Raw genomic sequence first — 18,369 nt, forward strand, 5'->3', positions numbered from 1 at the left:
GAACAGGGGATTACTGGGCAGCATGGATCATAGATCTGAAAAGACCTATTCTGCTCTGGATCTCAATAAATAAATAAAAACAGCAAAGACATAATTAAATCTTGAATAAATTCAAAAGAATCAAGAGTGGAATATCCCCAAAAAATATAAAGGCAGCGAAAGCTTGATTATGGACTAGAATGGCACTGATGCTCCCAAAACTGCATTCACAGGGGATTACTCAACTTCAGAAATGAAAACACATTCCACACACCTTTATCTCCTTCAGTTCATTGTCATTTTGAGAGCATTTAAGGCTATCATTAATTTTTTAAAAAGAGTTAGAGATTTTAGATAATTAATTTTTGCTTAATCATTTTCCATTTGTAATAGATTCTGTCTGCTTATATTAAGTATTGAAAAAAAATAGTGATTTATAGCTTTGGATTATAAATAGATATGCATATTAATTACTTTCTATTTGAATTGAATTGTATATTGATTCCCTATTACTACACTTATAATTAAATAAGTCACAGACATACTCTGAAAAAACAAACCTGATTTATTTAACTGAATGATTGCTGGGATCCTCTACTGCCATGATGAGGCCATACTCAGGTTGGAGGAGCAACACCTCATATTCCATTTGGATACATCCAACCTGATGGCATGAATATTGATTTCTCCAATTTTAGGTAATTGACCACCTCCGCACTTCACCATTCCCCATTTCTGTAACCGTCTACCACCTTCTCTTCTTACCTGCCTATCACCTCCCTCTGGTGCCCCTCCCCCTTTCCTTTCCTCCATGGTCTTCTGTCCTCTCCTATCAGATTCCCCCCTTTCCGGCCCTTTACCTCTTTCACCAATTAACTTCCCAACTCTTTACTTCACCCCCTCCTTTTTCCCCATTTTCACCTATCACCTACCACCTTGTGCTTCTTCCTCCCCTCCCCCCATCTTCTTACTCTGACTTCTCCCCTTTCTTTCTAGTGCAGATGAAGGATCTCGGCTCAAAACACTGATTGTTTACTCTTTTCCAGAGATGCTGCCTGACCTGCTGAGTTCCTCCAGTATTTTGTGTGTGTGTGTGTGTGTGTTGCTTTGTCAGTGTGCTGAATTATTTCACTTGTAGTTCATACATTACAAAAAGAGAGACGTACTTGTGATCCTGATGAAGGATATCGACCCAAAACATCAACTGTTTATTCCTCTCTATGGATGCCGCCTGACCTTCTGAGTTCTACCTGAAATCTGTACGTGAGACATATTTCTCTTCTATTTAATTAAGATTCTATTAAAATCTAGGAAAACATAATATTTTTATACATTGTGCAAATAGAAATTCTATCCTTACACTTATATATTTTATGTAACAGGGTGGTAATTTTTTCAATGCATCCTCAAGTTGAGGTTAGTCATTTGCACAAGTCTAGTGAGGTACAGGTACAATGAAAACCTTGCATAGTAGCACAAACACACACATTCAGAAACAAGAGGTTCTCCAGATGCTGGAAATTCAGAGCAACACACGCAAAATGCTGGAGGAACTCAGGAGGTCAGGCAAAATCTTCGGAGAGAAATAAAGAGTCGACACTTCCAGCCGAGACCCTTCATCATCGATTCGGACAACGATACACAAAAAATAAATTATACTGTGCAAAGGTCAGCACATATATAGGTAGGGTGCCTAAGACTTTTGCACAGTACTGTATTTGTCAACATGGAGTGGAGAGCGAGTTTGTAAAGCTGGTGGGAGCAAAGGATGTTGGGAATGGTGAGGATGGAATTCTGTAGTAATTTTATTTACTGCTCTGTACTACTGCATCAAAACAAAAACCATGACATATGTGGGTGATGCCAAACCTGATGCTGATATAGGTCTCTACTGTGGACTGAGAGTGGAAAAAGGGGAAGGGAGAGGGGAGGGAGCAGCAAGCACAAGAGAAGCCTTCTATAATGATCAATAAACTAATAGGAATCAAATGACCTTGCCTGGTAGCTCAGGGCTGGGTGTATCTGTACCCCAGCCACACTCCCACTCTTGGCATTCCTTCTCTGCCACCTGTTCCACACCCTTCCTGTGATGCTCCACCCTCACTGTTCCCAGCATCCTTTGCTCCCACCAGATCTACAAACCTGCTCTCCACTCCATGTTGACAAATACAGTACTGTGCAAAATCTTAGGCACCCTAGCTAAATATATGTGCCTAAGACTTTTGCACAATACTGTATATTATCCATTTCATGCAAGAAAATTATCATATATGTTATTAATTTAATGATCTCTCAAACTGTGGATAACTTGCAATTCCAATGATCTGGGTACAGTTCTGTTCTCCAATGCAATATGCTTGGAGTTCGTACTTCTTACTATGATTAGGTAGCTTTGCCAAGTGTTCTAATTCCCTCCATTTCTTAATGATGTCAGTTATTAAATTGACTGACTAAATTAACCTGAGGGTTGGTAGTTGGTGGGTGAATCAATGGTGTGGGATGGGTGGTGTTAATGGGCATGAGAGAGAGTGGGTGGGAAATGAATGGAGGAGTGGGATAGTTTCTTGGAGCTGGAATGGAATTAGTGGCCTGAATGGCTTCAGATTAAAGATTAAATATTAGACATATTTGTCACAGGTGTATTGAAATATTAAAACATACGGTGAAATGAGCCATTTGTGTTAATGGCCAACACAGTCCAAATATACACCCAATGGCCAATTTGTCAGGCACACTTAAAGAACCTAGTGTGGTCTTCTGCTGCTGTAGCCCATCCACTTCAAGGTTTGACGTGTTGTATGTTCAGAGATGCTCTTCTACACATCGCTCTTGTAACAGGTGGTTATTTGAGTTATTGTTACCTTCCTGTCAGCTTGAACCAGTCAGGCCATTCTCCTCTGACCTCTCTCATTAACAAGGCTTTTTTTTTGCCCACAGAAATGCCACTTTCTGGATGTTTTAATTTTTTAAAATTTTGCACTATTCCTGGTAAACTCTAGTGACTGTTGTGCATGAAGATTCCAGGAAATCAGCAGTTTTTGAGATACTCAAACCACCCCATCTGGCACCAACCATCATTCCACAGTCAAAGTCAATTAGATCACATTCCTTCCCAATTCTGATGTTTAATCTGAACAACAACTGACCTCTTGACCACGTCTGTATGCCTTTATGCATTGAGTGTCAGCCATGTGATTGACCGATTAGATATTTGCACTAACAAGCAGGTGTACAGTTACCTAACGAGGTGGCCACTTTCTGGGGAGCAGCCCGTAAATGTCGCCGTGCTTCTGGCGCCATTCTTTTTGCCGCTGTGTGGATTTTCTTCAAGTGCTCCAGTTTCCTCCCACATTCCAAAGGTTAGAGTTAGTAAATTGTGGGCATTTGTCATGAAAGAAATAGAAAAAAAGTGTTCCCAAGTCAGTGCTAGTTTAGTATGGCCACCTTTGTAATATAGGCAACACAGCAGCCAACTTCCACAAGTAACAAACAACGTGCTAATGACCAGATCATCTGTTTTAGTGATGTTGATTAAGTGATAAATATTGGACAGTACATTAGGGATAATTCCCTACTCTATTCCAAAATAATACCATGGGATCTTTTATGTCCACCTGACAGAACAGATGGAGCTTGGTTTAACATCTGTGCCTGCAATATGGTAACTCCCATCGTCAGTTGGTCCCACACAGGAGAGTCAGCCTAAACTGCAACGCTCAAAAAATAACTGGACTGAGGCTGCAATCACGGACTTTTAAAATAAAGGCAAGAGCACAATTGAATGTCGAAGTAGTACTTACTGTATTTAAGTCTAGATTGTGTAAGAGCCACGTATCTGTTCTCTTCCTGCTTTGTATACTGTGTCGTGTGTTGTTTATGTTTATTTTGGTAAGTAGCACATGTGAGAGGGCGTGGTAAAAGTGAAGGGAGTAAATTATGTATTCTTGCTTATTTCGTGGCAGCTTGTAGCTTGGGACCGCGGAGGTCATATCTTTACTGACCACAACGATAATGCTTAATTGTAGGTTTGCTAATTGCTAATAAAGGATTGGAATAAGGAATTTGACTCTTTGGAGCAATCATTGGAACGGTGGGAGCGTCACAGAAGTTTAACAACTCCTCGGGTTGAAGGCAACTGTTTTGTTTTGATTTTAGATCAAATTTTCTGCTACAGATTGCATGTTGTTTTATGTCTCTTTAGAACAGAGATGGGCAGTAGTGTCATGGCATCAGCACCAGATTTCGAGGTGAGTGGGCCTGGGTTCAAATCCAACCGGCTCCTAGCACGCTTTCCATCCGTGCTGGGCCTTGTAAAAAAAGACAGATAAAATGCTAAGCAAATGGTAAAGTTGCAGCCTAATGCACCACAAAGTGTGAGAGGAACAACACCAATAACAGAACAAAGATGAGGAGGAATTTCTTTAGCCATATGGTGGTGAATCTATGGAATTCATTGCATCAGACGGTTGTGGAGGCCAAATCATTTAATATATTTAAAGTGGAGGTGCTTGAGTAGTAAGAATATCAAATGATATTGAGAAAAGGCAGGAGAATGGGGTTGAGAGGGATAATAAATCAGCCATGCTGGAATGGCGGAGCAGACATGATGGGCTGAATGGCCCAATTCTGCTCCTGTGTCATAGGTTTTTATGTTTCTTTACATAGTGTCCAAGGAATCTATGCTCAATCTTTGCATGCAAAGACTTAATGCCACACTTAATATGTCAATGTATCTTTTCTCTCTTGAGAAGTTGGAATGTTCACTCTTTATTTCCAGTTTTATTCCATTTTACTCCAACAAAGGTTACAGATAGTAATAAGCAACAGATTAGAGATTCAATATTGTTTACTGTCATTCTTCAGTACACAAGTGTAAAGAAGAACAAAATGATTGTTACTCTGGGATCTGATGCAGCACAAAAAAAAAAGCACAATAAACATGAGGAACAGAAAGCTTTACAGTACAGGTAGCCAGGGTTCAATTCCTGCCGCTTCCCGGAGGGAGTTTGTACGTTCTCCCTGTGACCGCGTGGGTTTCCTCTGTGTGCTCTGATTTCCTCCCACAGTCCAAAGACACATCGGTAGGCAGGTTATTTGGTCATTGTAAATTATCCTGTGATTACACTAGGATTAAATTGGGGGATTGCTGGGCGGCCTGGCTTGAAGAGCTAGAATGGTCTGTTCTACACTGTACCTCAATAACAAATAAGTAAAATACACCAGATCAGCTTATATACATAGACTGATTGCACATACTTGACACTAGTTACAGGGGTCTCTGCACATAAGGTGACTGACAAGAAATGACAAAGTGGTGATGTGGGATGGGTTAATGGGTCGAGGTGGTGATCAGCATGACAGCCGAGGGGAAGTAACAGTTTTTGAGTCTGGTGGTCCTGGAATGGATGCTGTGCAGCCTCTTCCGTGATGGGAGTCCATGAGCGGGGTGTGTGGGATCCCTCCATGATATTGCTGGCCTATGTCTGACACCTTTCTGTGTATATTCAAAGTATGTATGTAGAATACGACTCTGGAACTCATCTTCCCGAGGTCCACCAGGAAACGAAGAAACCCAATGGAACCCGATCAAGAAAGCGTCAAACAGCCAACGTACAAAAAAACCCCCAAATTGTGCAAACAGCAAGAAGTGAGCAAACCACACATAGAATATCAAACATCAAACCAGGGGTCCTATAGTGTTCAGTCTGGCTCCACTCAGTTCAGCATCGCGTTGCTAGCCTGCCGCAGGCCGCAGTGCCATTCTTCGCCAAAACACCTCAGTCTGCATCAATCGCCCCCAATCAAACCACTTGAAAACAAAAAAAGAGTAACCAGAATCCAGGAACACATGCAACATGAACCTTAAAGTCCCCCAAAACAAGTCCACACCCTCTCTGTCCAGTTCTTGGCATGTGGATCCCAAGACCCCTGCACCACCCTCTGCCAGCAGCCAGTCAGAGGGAGAGGGAGACTGGTCAGTCGATGCTGAACACCTGTCTGTCCTCCGCTCTTGTCCTTGTTGACTTCAATCTTGTTTGACATCTCAATTGAAGAGAAGCAATGGAGTCCATCATGGGATCATGCCCTATCTCGAGGCTTCCAGGTCTCCAGGCTGTACACTCCGCTCCAAACCTCACCAAGTACCCTCCGAGACAGCAAAGTACCAGATTGTTCAATCGGTCCAAAAACACACCATCAAAATGTAACTCACTGGTTCCAGTCGCGCGCAGCTCAGTATGGAATCATATTTGTAGGAAGAAGAAGTAAAAGAAATGGTTTTGTAAACTATCTGCAGGATGTCCCATTGGTCATATGCTGTTTGCTGGCACCATCTCGTCCTTGTTGGTGGACAGACTGGTGCCTGTGGTATGTTGGGCAGTTTTAACTACCCGCTGTAGAAATCTCCTCTCTGCCAGCAGTGCAGTTTCCATGCTACACGGTGAAGTAGCGGGTTAGGACAGTCTCAACTGTGCATCTCTAGAAGGTCGTGTGTATAATCCAGCTCTCTTCAGCTTCCTTTGCATAAAATGGTTTTGAAGCAGGAACACTGACCTATAACTATTGGTATAGGAGATCACTCAGAAGAGTTCAAGCAGATAAGATATATAAATATTTATTGTTTTTTAGAGATACAGTGTGGAACAGGCACTCCTGATCCAACAAGCGGCACTGCCCAGCAATGTATTTAACACCAGCTTAATCACAGGGCAATCTACAATGACCAATTAACCTACTAACCAGTGCACCTTTGGACTGTGGGTGCAAACCAGAGCGATTGGAGGAAACCCACATGGTTCATGGGGGGAACGTACAAATGCCAGAATTGACCACAGAACTCCAAAAAGCTCCGGGTTGTGCTAGCTAACCATTACATACAGTGCTGCTCATTATACATCAGACACCCGATGCTGACATTCGAGGACCTAAAGGATTTAACCTGGGAATTCTCCCTGATTCGTCTATCCAACTACAATCCCAGGTGGTATATTTACACGTTGTGGTGTGGGGGAGTATTAACGGATTTCTCGCACCAGTAACATTCTCTCCCCAGGTGTAAGTGCATAGATGGGATGTGTTACCGAGTTAACAAGGAGAGAAGTCACTAGTTTACAGATGGATGTGATTTTATGTAGAGGTTTGAATAAGCACCGTCACAAACACAACTTTACACATGGGCTAAATGGAAAATATTATGTATTTCCAATTACTGTCACAGGGGCTAGAATCATTTAATAAAAATCTCTCATCCAAAGAAAAGCTTTTTGTTTTTCTTCATGGATCATTTCTTACGTGAAACATTGAAGGGAAAAAAAAATGCAAAGTGTACGCTTAAGCAGTGGGTGGCTTCAACAAAGACCTGATATTTGGGTTACCCTAGCAACCTATTTTAGGCCTGAGCTACTAAAGCTCTTGAAACAGATTGCCTGGCCTCGTTTGAGAATGTATGAATATATCAGAGCCATTCTGCCTGATAGCATTTAGCCCCAGCATCCATTTCCAACCCACTCAGGACCAGAATATCAGATGCTTTCTGGAGTTGTGCTCTTTCATACCAAAGCAATTAGTTGCCCTTGGAGCCAGCCTGCTGCGCAGACTGACTAGAGCACTGGAGAGGACTGTGCAGAAATGTCAACAGTTTTATTTCATCTTGCGTCTCCACATGCGAGACTGGAGGGTACTGTGTCATTCATAGAATAAATTACTTGGTTCTGCTCATTGGAAAAATAAAATAAAATTTTGGAATCCCTTGTGGGGAGGGAGGGAGCTGTGGAGATTAAATAATGATAGGAGAAGGAAAATAGATCATGAATAAACCCAAGATTCCTAGTAGAAGGATATACGTTTAGCTCTGGTTGATAGAAGTTGTTCCAAGGATAAGTCCAGGATAAGTCCAAACTGATTGCAATTTGGATATCTTAAACGTTCCACAAGAAATCATAAACAGAACCATCAGAGGGCTTTGAGTAATGCTAATTGCTGGGATGTGAGTCCAGTCTTGAAAGAAAAAGACAGTTCATGCCAAATTCAACGTGAGAGGCATCATGGAATATCCATTCCGGATGGTAATTGACTGTGGATCCAATAACCAAAAGAGGAAACAAGTTTATTCTCAATCATTTTGAAATGCTCTTCCAGTTGCCACCTCACATTCTGAAGTTGCCGAGGTTAGGGTTATGCGGCGGTTTGGTTCCACATCTGCTCCCACTGTGTGCATGGCGAGAGCACTGCGCTACTTCATTTGACTCTGACATTGATTAATGAGCTTGCTTTCATCTGAGATACACACCCCCACGGCATCAGCAGATTATTAGGCATGACGGCCATTTTTCTCACACTGCTTCATCTGAAAACCGCCCATGCACAGAGTCGGTTGACTGTCTGACAATGAAAGGTATCACAATTAATTGACCTTGTTTACTTCTGATGCTCAAAACAGAGAGAAGAAATAATGGCTGAGAACGTGCGTTTCCTTGCTGAGATCTACTAAAGTCAGTGGAGAACAGCAAGTCCCGAACAGACCAGTATCTGGACCCAGAATAGCACAGGCAAAATGCTGGAGGTACTCAGCAAGCCGGGTAGCATCTATGGAAATGAATAAACAGTCGACGTTTCGGGCTGAGCCCCTTCTTCAGGTTCCAGATCCTTCTTCCTATTTGTAGGCTATCAATAGTTCAGGCGGTACAGCAACCCGTGAAAAAAAATTGGGTAAACACAAAAGATTCTGTAGATGCTGGAAATCCAGAGCAACACATGCAATTTAGTGGAGCAGGTCAGGCAGCATCTATGGAGAGGAATAAGCTACCAACCTTCAGACTATGACATTTCAGATTCAGATTCAGATTCAGTTTATTGTCATTTAGAAACCACAAATGCAATGCAGTTAAAAAATGAGACAACGTTCCCCCAGATATATCTGAGAGATATCACAAAAGCATATGACAAAACAGACTACACCAGAAAATCCACATAACGTTTGGCAATCCCCAATCCAGAGTCCGGAGAGGCTGCTGCGTATTAATATCGCGCTACCGTCTAGATAGATAGATACTTTATTCATCCCCATGGGGAAATTCAACATTTTTTCCAGTGTCCCATACACTTAATTGTAGCAAAACTAATTACTAGTGCGTTCCCCAGAAAGGAGCTCCAAATCCACCAGACAAAAACAAAAACTAAAGCTACAAGACCTGCACAAAACCACATAGTTACAACAGTGCAAACAATAGCATAATTGATGAAAAACAATGGGCACAGTAAAAATAGTCCAAGATGTTAAAGAACTGTAAGTTCAAAAGAAATCACCACAGTTTCCACAAGTTCCCAGGGTCCCGAAAGCGACCTAAGTCCGTAGAAAGGACTCCGAGTCCATCGAACCTCTGAGCCGATGACCATCCCCTCCGGCACAGCTTCTCCGAGCACCATCCTCTGCCGAGTGTATTAAGACAGCCCCACCAACGGCCATCGGCAACGCGACCCCGAGGACTGGGGGCCTGTTCTTCCCAGCAGAGTCCCGGACCTCACAGCAGCAGCAGCAACGAAGAAGGTCTTCCTGGAATTTCCCGATGTTTCTCCATGCTTCCACCTCCGTTTTCAATCGATTATGATTGCGCACGGCACCCCACTTCACAAATAACAGATAATCAGCTCCGGAGTGGCTGCTGCAAGCTGCGTTGCGCCTCCATCTTGGATCTTCATCAGGACTGATTGAGGATAGCCATTCATAAATATTCTTGCCATCAAACTGAAGTAAAGAAATGATAAACACAAGAGATTCTGCAGATGATGGGAGCACATAAAATGCTGATGGAGCTCAGCAAGTCAGGCAACATCTACAGAGAGGAATAAACAGTCGATGTTTCAGGCCGAAACCCTTCATCAGAAATTCTTTGTTTACAATTTTTGACGTTTAACTATTTGCAAATCAAGAATATTTATGATTGAAGTCTCAAAGTTTAATACAAATTGTTAGCAATATTATTTATAGGAGCTAAGATAGGTTTAATATTTTAGATTATGTAATGTTGGTTTGGGGGAGGTATTAACACAGCAATGCCTCTGATTCCAATCCTGCAAACATGTGATTGATCAAGCAAGCCTAAACTGTTAACTTTGTTTTTCATCCCACAGATGTAGAGAACAAATAGCAAAATATTTTGTATTTTCTATTTTTATTTCAGATTTCCAGCATCTGCACTCGATTTGATTTTTTTCTACTGAAGGATTTATTGAGGGAGAAAAGACAGACATGTTCCCCCAATTAAGGGCTGTAGTGGTCTGTGCAACACTTTACGGTACAGGCGACTGGGTTCAATTCTCACCGCTGTCTGTAAAAAGCTTTTACGTTTTCCCTGTAACTGCGTGGGTTTTCACCAGGTGCTCCAGTTTCCTCCCACAGTCCAGAGGTTTACCGGTTGTGAGGTTAGTTGGGCATTGTAAATTGTCCTGTGATTCAGCTAGGGTTAAATCGGGCAAAGCTGGGTAATGTGGCTCGAAGGCCTGGAAGCACTTATTTCATGCTGCTTCTCAATAAAAAAAAATGCATTTCATAAAAAATGTATTTTTTATTCAGTGATAGGAGAAAACTATGTGCAAAGTAAAATGGAGGCCTGTCCTGGAGTTGGAGTTCTGTCCATGTGTGCGGGTGGGGGGGAGGGTGAAAGAGAGGAGAGAAGCTTGTTTTGTTGTTTGTGGTGCTCTGTGTTGTTCTGCTGAGCGTTGTGGGCCGGCATGCTATATTGGTACTGCAATGTGCGGTGACACTTGCAGATTGCCTCCAGCACATCCTTGAGTGTGTTCGTTGTTAGCACAAACAACGCATTTCACTGTATGTTTCTATAAGACCATAACACACAGGAGCAGAATTAGGCCATCTGCCCCATTGAGTCTGCTGCGCCATTCAATCATGGCTGATCCTGTTCTTCTATTTCCTTCTCAACCCCAGTTCCTGGCGTTCTCCCCGTAAATTTTGATGCCATGTCCAATCAAGAACCTATCAATCTCTGCCTTAACTACATCCAAAGACCTCCACAGCTGCATGTGGCAACAAATTCCACAAATTCACCACCCTTTGGCTAAAGAAATTTCTCAGCATCTCTGTTTTGAAAGGGTGCCCCTCTATCCTGAGGCTGTGCCCTCTTGTCCTAGACTCTCCCACCATGGGAAACATCCTTTCCACATCTACTCTGTCTAGGCCTTTCAACATTCAAAAGGTTTCAATGAGACCCTCCCTCATCCTTCTGAGTTCCAGCGAGTACAGACCCAGAGCCATCAAATGTTCCTCACATGATAACCCTGTCGTTCCTGGAATCATAGTTGTGAACCTCCTCTGAACCCATCTTTTCATCAATGCCATCACATCTTTTCTAAGATGAGGGGCCCAAAACTGTTCACAATACTCAAGGTGAGGTGTCACCAGTGCCTTGTAAAGCCTCAGCATCACATCCTTGTTCTTGTATTCTAGACATCTTGAAATGGATGCTAACATGTCATTTGCCTTCCTCACCACTGACTCAACCTGCAAGCTAACCTTCAGGGTGTTCTGCACAAGGACTCCCAAGTCCCTCTGCACCTCAGATTCCTGGATTTTCTCCTTATTTAAAAAATAGTCTGCTCATTTATTTCTGCTACCAAAGTGCATAACCATGCATTTTCTAATGTACATGTGATAAATAATTCTGAATATGAATCTGAAATTACCTACTTCAATGCAATGTCAGTCATTATTAGATAGATGGGTTATGTTAGATACATGGGTTATGTTAGATATATGGGTTATGTTAGATTTGTGGGTTATGTTAGATATATGGGTTATGTTAGATTTGTGGGTTATGTTAGATACGTAGGTTATATTACATATATGGGTATATGGGAAATATAGTTTATGACCAAATTAAAAATTGCTGGAGGCACTTAGCACTTGAGTGAAAGGGTGTTTATTTGGTGCGTCAAAAATCAAACTTACAATAAATATCGAAAATAGTGAACAGAAAAATGCCAATATTTACAAAATGATATCTACCAGAAAACACACTAATAGCTCCACACACAAAATGCTGGTGGAACATAGCTGGCCAGGCAGCATCTATAGGAAGAAGCACTGTCAACATTTCAGGCTGAGACCTTTTGTCAGGACTAACTGAAAGGAAAGATAGCAAGAGATTTGAAAGTAGGAGGGGGAGAGGGAAATGCAAAAATATAGAAGACCGGAGGGGGTCGGGTGAAGCTGAGAGCCGGAAAGGTGATTGGCAAAAGGGATACAGAGCTGGAGAAGGGAAAGGATCATGGGACGGGAGGCCTAGAGAGAAAGGATGGGGGAGGGGAGCACTAGAGGGAGATGGAGAACAGGCAGAGTGATGGGCAGAGAGAGAGAGAGAGAGAAAAGGGGAGGGGGAAAACTAAATATATCAGGGATGGGGTAAGAAGGGGAGGAGGCCCGAAACGTCAACAGTGCTTCTTCCTATAGATTCTGCCTGGCCTGCTGTGTTCCACCAGCATTTTATTTGTGTTGCTTGAATTTCCAGCATTTGCAGATTTCCTCGTGGACACTAATAGCTCCATACTTTTTTGTGTTTAGTGTGAACACCTGGTAGCTACTTTCTCTCCCACTGAGGACGAAGAGCTCCTTTTTATTCGGCACCAGGACCTACCATCTTTAATTACCCACAAAGTTAACTTAAGACGACACGTGAATTAGAATACGATGTACCCCACCGTGTAGTTACAGACCTATTACAAAATAAACAGAATATCTACATTAAATACGGCATACAAACAACGTATAGACACTTACATATTCCCATTATTGAAGAATATTGCACTGTGTATGGTGGAAAAGCCATCACAAGCTGTAAAAACTAAATGAAGCAAAGTGATCCTATTATCTTACTGGAAAACAGATTGACAAGAACGGGTGATCAGCCCAAGGGTCTCAACCCTAAAGCTTTCAGTGTGTTTCCTTTTCCACAGATGCTGCCTGACCTGTGGTGTGTTTTCAGTCTTCAACAATTCCATTTCAGTTCGATCAAGACATTTTATTTTGTTCATTGTATTTTTTTTAGTTCATTCCAATTTTTTTCGAGAGTGCCAAGAACTTCTACTGGCACAGACTTTAAATGACTGATAGTTTGAGAGTGGACAGAGAATTAGTGTCAGGTACACGCTGTCAGGTATGCAATTTATGTCAGTAGACTTGACAACTGTTGTGTTTTCCTCTTTGCAGAGATCTGGGAATGTAAACAATTTAATGCAACATGTAGACACATCTCATCATGTGAAGAATAGCAATGTAGGAACTGTTTCCCCATTGATCGAACTCCAAAACAGCAGGAATACAACACCTACAGGATGTTCATTGAATTAGAACATAAGGCAGCACAGCACTGGACAGGCCATTTGGCCCACAATGTTGTGCCGCTCTTGATGACAATTTAAAACTAAATGTTAAACACCAGGAAGTTCAGATGCCGAAAGTCCAAAGCAACACACGTAAAATGCTGGAGGAACTCAGCAGGTCAGGTGGCATTCATGGAAATGAATAAATAGTCCATATTTCTGGCTGAGATCCTTATTCAAGACTCAATATTCTTCCTGAGAATCATGTATATGTCCCCATTCTCTTCATAGTCATGTGTCCATCCAAAAGCCTCTTAAACTCCATCAAAATTCATTAACTTAGCAGCAGCAGTTCAATGCAATACATAATATAAAAGAAAAAAACCAAAATAAAATAATAATAATAAATAAATAAGTCAATTACAGTATATGTATATTGAATAGATCAAAAAAGTGCAAAAACAGAAATATTATATATTTAAAAAAGGGAAGTAGTATCCAAAGATTCAATGTCCATTTAGGAATTGGATGGCAGAGGGGAAGAAGCTGTTCCTGAATCTCTGAGTGTGTGCCTTCAGGCTTCTGTACCTCCTGCCTGACGGTAACAGTGAGAAAAGGGCATGCCCTGGGTGCTGGAGGTCCTTAATAATGGACGCTGCCTTTCTGAGACACTGCTCCTTGAAGATGTCCTGGGCACTTTGTAAGCTAGTACCCAAGATGGAGCTGACTAAATTTAATACCCTCTGCAGCTTCTTTTGTTCTGTGCAGTAGCCCCCCCCCCCCAATACCAAACAGTAATGTAGCCTGTCAGAATGCTCTCCATGGTACATCTATAGAAGCTTTTGAGTGTATTTATTGACATACCAAAGCTCTTCAAACTCCAAATGAAGTATATTTGCTGTCTTGCCTTCTTTATAACTGCATCAATGTGGTGGGACCAGGTTAGATCCTCAGAGATCTTGACGCCCAGGAACTTGAAGCTGCTCACTCTCTCCACTTCTGATCCCTTTATAAGGATTGGTATGTGCTCCTTCATCTTACCCTTGCTGAAGTCCACAATCAGCTCTTTCATCTTACTGACGTTCAGTGCCAAGCTGTTGCTGAGGCACCACTCCACTAGTTGGCATATCGCACTCCTGTACGCCCTCTTGTCACCACTTGAGATTCTACCAACAATGGTTGTATCGTCAGCAAATTTATAGATGGTGTTTCAGCTACGCCTAGCCACTTAGTCATGGTTATATAGAAAGTGGAGCAGTGGGCTAAGCACACACCCCTGAGGTGCACCAGTCTTGATCATCAGCGAGGAGGAGATGTTATCACCAATCTGCACAGATTGCACAATCTGCACAATCAGACTTTAAATTGAGGTAAGCAAGACGCCACCTGTATCTTAAATGCGTTTTACAGAAACGCCTTTGAGAGCGTCCTGACAACTTGCATCTTCATCTGGTATGGGAGTAGTCGAGCATCAGACGAGAAGTCTCTACAAAGGACTGTGAGAACAGCTGAGGAGATCATAAGGGTCTCCCTACCATCCATCAGGGACATTTATCAGGAGCACTGCATACTCTGGGCCCTTAGAATTACTAAGGATCCCACCCATCCACCTAGCATTCTCTTTGACTCTCTACCATCAGGCAGGAGATTACGATACATGAAAACAGGAACGGTCAGGAGAAAACAGTTTCTTCCCCCAGGCCATTAGGCTTCTGAACTCCCTTCTGCATCATATTCGAAGTGTCATTGGTTAAACTGGTCCCTTTCATATAATATTTAATATTAATACACTTTAGTTTGTTATTTATGTGTGATTTATCTGTCAATTTTATCTTTATCTTCGTAAATTATTGTATGTTATGTGTACTATTGTGCTTTACACCCAGGTTCGGAGAAATGTTGCCTCAATTCCATGACATTATTTGGTTATATATGTTATGTACATGTATATAGTTAAATGACAATAAACTTGACTTGACTTTAAGTTCTTGGGTGTTACTGTTATAGAGGATCTCTCCTGGACCCAGCATGTTGGTGCAATTGCAAATAAAACATGACAGTGCCTTTACTTTCCTCAGGAGTCTGCGGAGATTTGGCATGACATCTAAAAGGCAATCACAAGGAAATCTGCAGATGCTGGAAAATCAAGCAACGCACACAAAATGCTGGTGGGACGCAGCAGGCCAGGCAGCATCTATAGGGAGAAGCGCTGTCGACGTTTTGGGCCGAGACCCTTCGTCAGGACTAACCGAAAGGAAAGATAGTAAGAGATTTGAAAGTAGGAGGGGGAGGGGGAAATGCAAAATGATACGAGAAGACCGGAGGGGGTGGAGTGAAACTGAGAGCCGGAAAGGTGATTGGCAAAAGTGATACAGAGCTGGAGAAGGGAACGGATCATGGGACGGGAGGCCTAGGGAGAAAGAAAGGGGGAGGGGAGCACCAGAGGGAGATGGAGAACAGGCAGAGTGATGGGCAGAGAGGAAAAAAAAGAGGGGGAAAAACACTAAATATATCAGGGATGGGGTAAGAAGGGGAGGAGGGGCATTAACAGAAGTTAAAGAAGTCAATGTTCATGCCATCAGGTTGGAGGCTACCCAGACGGTATATAAAGTGTTGTTCCTCCAACCTGAGTGTGGCTTCATCTTGAGAGTAGAGGAGGCCATGGATAGACATATCAGAATGGGAATGGGACGTGGAATTAAAATGTGTGGCCACTGGGAGATCCTGCTTTCTCTGGTGGACAGAGCGTAGGTGTTCAGCCTACTACATCTAAAACCTTGACAAACTTCTATAGTTTGTAGTGGAGAGTGTATTGACTGACCAACCATTGAGATCTTCCTACAATCAATGATCTCACTTCAAGGACTCTTTATCTCATCATCTCATGTTTTTGTTATTTATTGTATTTATTTATATTTGCATTTGCACAGTTTGTTGTCTTCTGCACTCTGGTTGATCTTTTGTTGATCCTGTCATAGTCACTATTCAAGAGGTTAGCTGAGTGTGCCCATGGAAAATGAATCTTAGGGTTGTTTATGGTGACATATATACACTTTGATAATAAAATTAGCTTTGAACTTTGACTGCCTGATTCCACTACTATCCCTGGTAATCCATTCCATGCACCAACCATTCTCTGTTTAAAAAACTTGCCAATCATGTCACCTTTAAACCTTCCCCCCACCAACCTAAGAAATATGTCCCCTTTTGCTAACTTTTCTACCCTGGGCAAGAGATTCTGAGAGTATACCCTAAAAATGCCTCTCATAGTTTTAAAAACCCCTATCAGGTCTCCCCTTAGCCTCTGATGGTCTGGGGAGAAAAACCCAAGTTAGCCCAATCTTTACTTGTAGCTTATACCTTCTAATCCAGGCAGCAACCTGTTAACACAAGGTACACTGCAGATGCTGTGGTCAAATCAACACGTACAAACAAGCTGGATGAACTCAGCAGGTTGGGCAGCATCCGTTGAAAGGAGCAGTCAACGTTTCGGGCCGAGACCCTTCGTCAGGATCCTGTTAAGCCTCTTCTTCTCCCTCTCCGTGGCCTCTACATCCTCCTAATAATGAGATATCTAGAGCTGCATGTAATACTCCAAGTGCAGTCTGAATAAAGTTTTATATAACTCCAGCATAACTTCCCTATTCTTATGTTCAACATTGCTACTAATGAAACCAAACATGCCATATGGCTTTTGTAATCACTTTAGGTGCTCTGTGGACCTGGACTATCTCTGTATTTAATGCTATTAGTAGGTCTACCATTAACTATATATAGTGCTTTTGGAGCTGCCTCACAGACATTGCAGCATTTTAGAGTTGTGGAGCATTATAAGATCTGTCTCTCAGCACCCTGCCCTCATGACACCAGAACCTAGTTGAACCACTTTAAGATCATAAGCCATGGGAGCAGAATGAGATAATTTTGCACATAGATTCTGCTCTGCCACTCCATCATGTCTAATGTGTTATCCCTCTCAACCTCATTCTTCTGCCTTATCCCCATTTATGCCCTTGCTAATGAAGAACCTATCAACCTCTGCTTTAAATGTACCTAATGACTTGGCTTCCACAGCTGTCTGTGGATTTGAATTCCACAGATTCGTCTCCTCTGGCTGGAGAAATTCCTCAACTGCACCTAGATCAAAGAATTATCACTCCACTCCTCAAGAAGGGAGAGAGGCAGAAGAAAGGACATTATAGGTCAGTTAGTCTGACCTCAGTGGTTGGGAAAATGTTGGAGATGATTATTAAGGATGTGGTTTCGGGGTACTTGGAGCTCATGATAAAATAGACCATAGTCAGCAAGGTTTCCTCAAGGGAAAATCTTGCCTGACATATCTGTTGGAATTCTTTGAAGAAATAACAAGTTGGATAGACAAGGAGAATCAGTGGATGTTCAGAAGGCCTTTGACAAGGTGCCACACATGAGGCTGCTTATCAAGTTAAGAGACCATAGTATTACAGGAAATATTCTAAAATGGATAAAGCAGTGGCTGATTGGCAGGAGGCAAAAAGTAGGAATAAAGGTATCCTTTTCTGGTTGGCTGCTGGTGACTAGTGGTGCTCCCCAGGGGTCTGTGTTGTGACCATTTATTTTTCCATTATATGTCAATGACTTGGATGACAGAATTGATGACATTGTTGCAAAGTTTGTAGAGGATACGAAAGTAGGTGGAGGGGCAGATAGCTTTGAAGAAGTAGAGAGACTGCAGAGGACTTAGACAGATTAGGAGAATTGGCAAAGAATTGGCAGATGGAATAAATGTCAGGAAGTGTTGGGTAATACACTTTGATAGAAGAAATAAAAGTGTGGATTATTTTCTAAATGGAGAGAAATTTCAAAAACTTGAAGTGCAAAGGAACTTGAGAATCCTTGTGCAGGATTCCCTAAAAGTTCAAAGGACTTCCATCAGAACTCGGAAAGAGAGAAAATAAATTAGTTTTCAGATGCCGAAAAGGTGAAAGAGGGAGACAAAGAAACTCAAAGAACCACATGAATTAGGCTCTTATACCAATCACATGGATGCATCACCTACTCGCAGACTGAACTTCAAAA

The sequence above is a fragment of the Hemitrygon akajei genome, chromosome 16 (assembly GCF_048418815.1).
Source record: "Hemitrygon akajei chromosome 16, sHemAka1.3, whole genome shotgun sequence".
Taxonomy (NCBI): Eukaryota; Metazoa; Chordata; class Chondrichthyes; order Myliobatiformes; family Dasyatidae; genus Hemitrygon; species Hemitrygon akajei.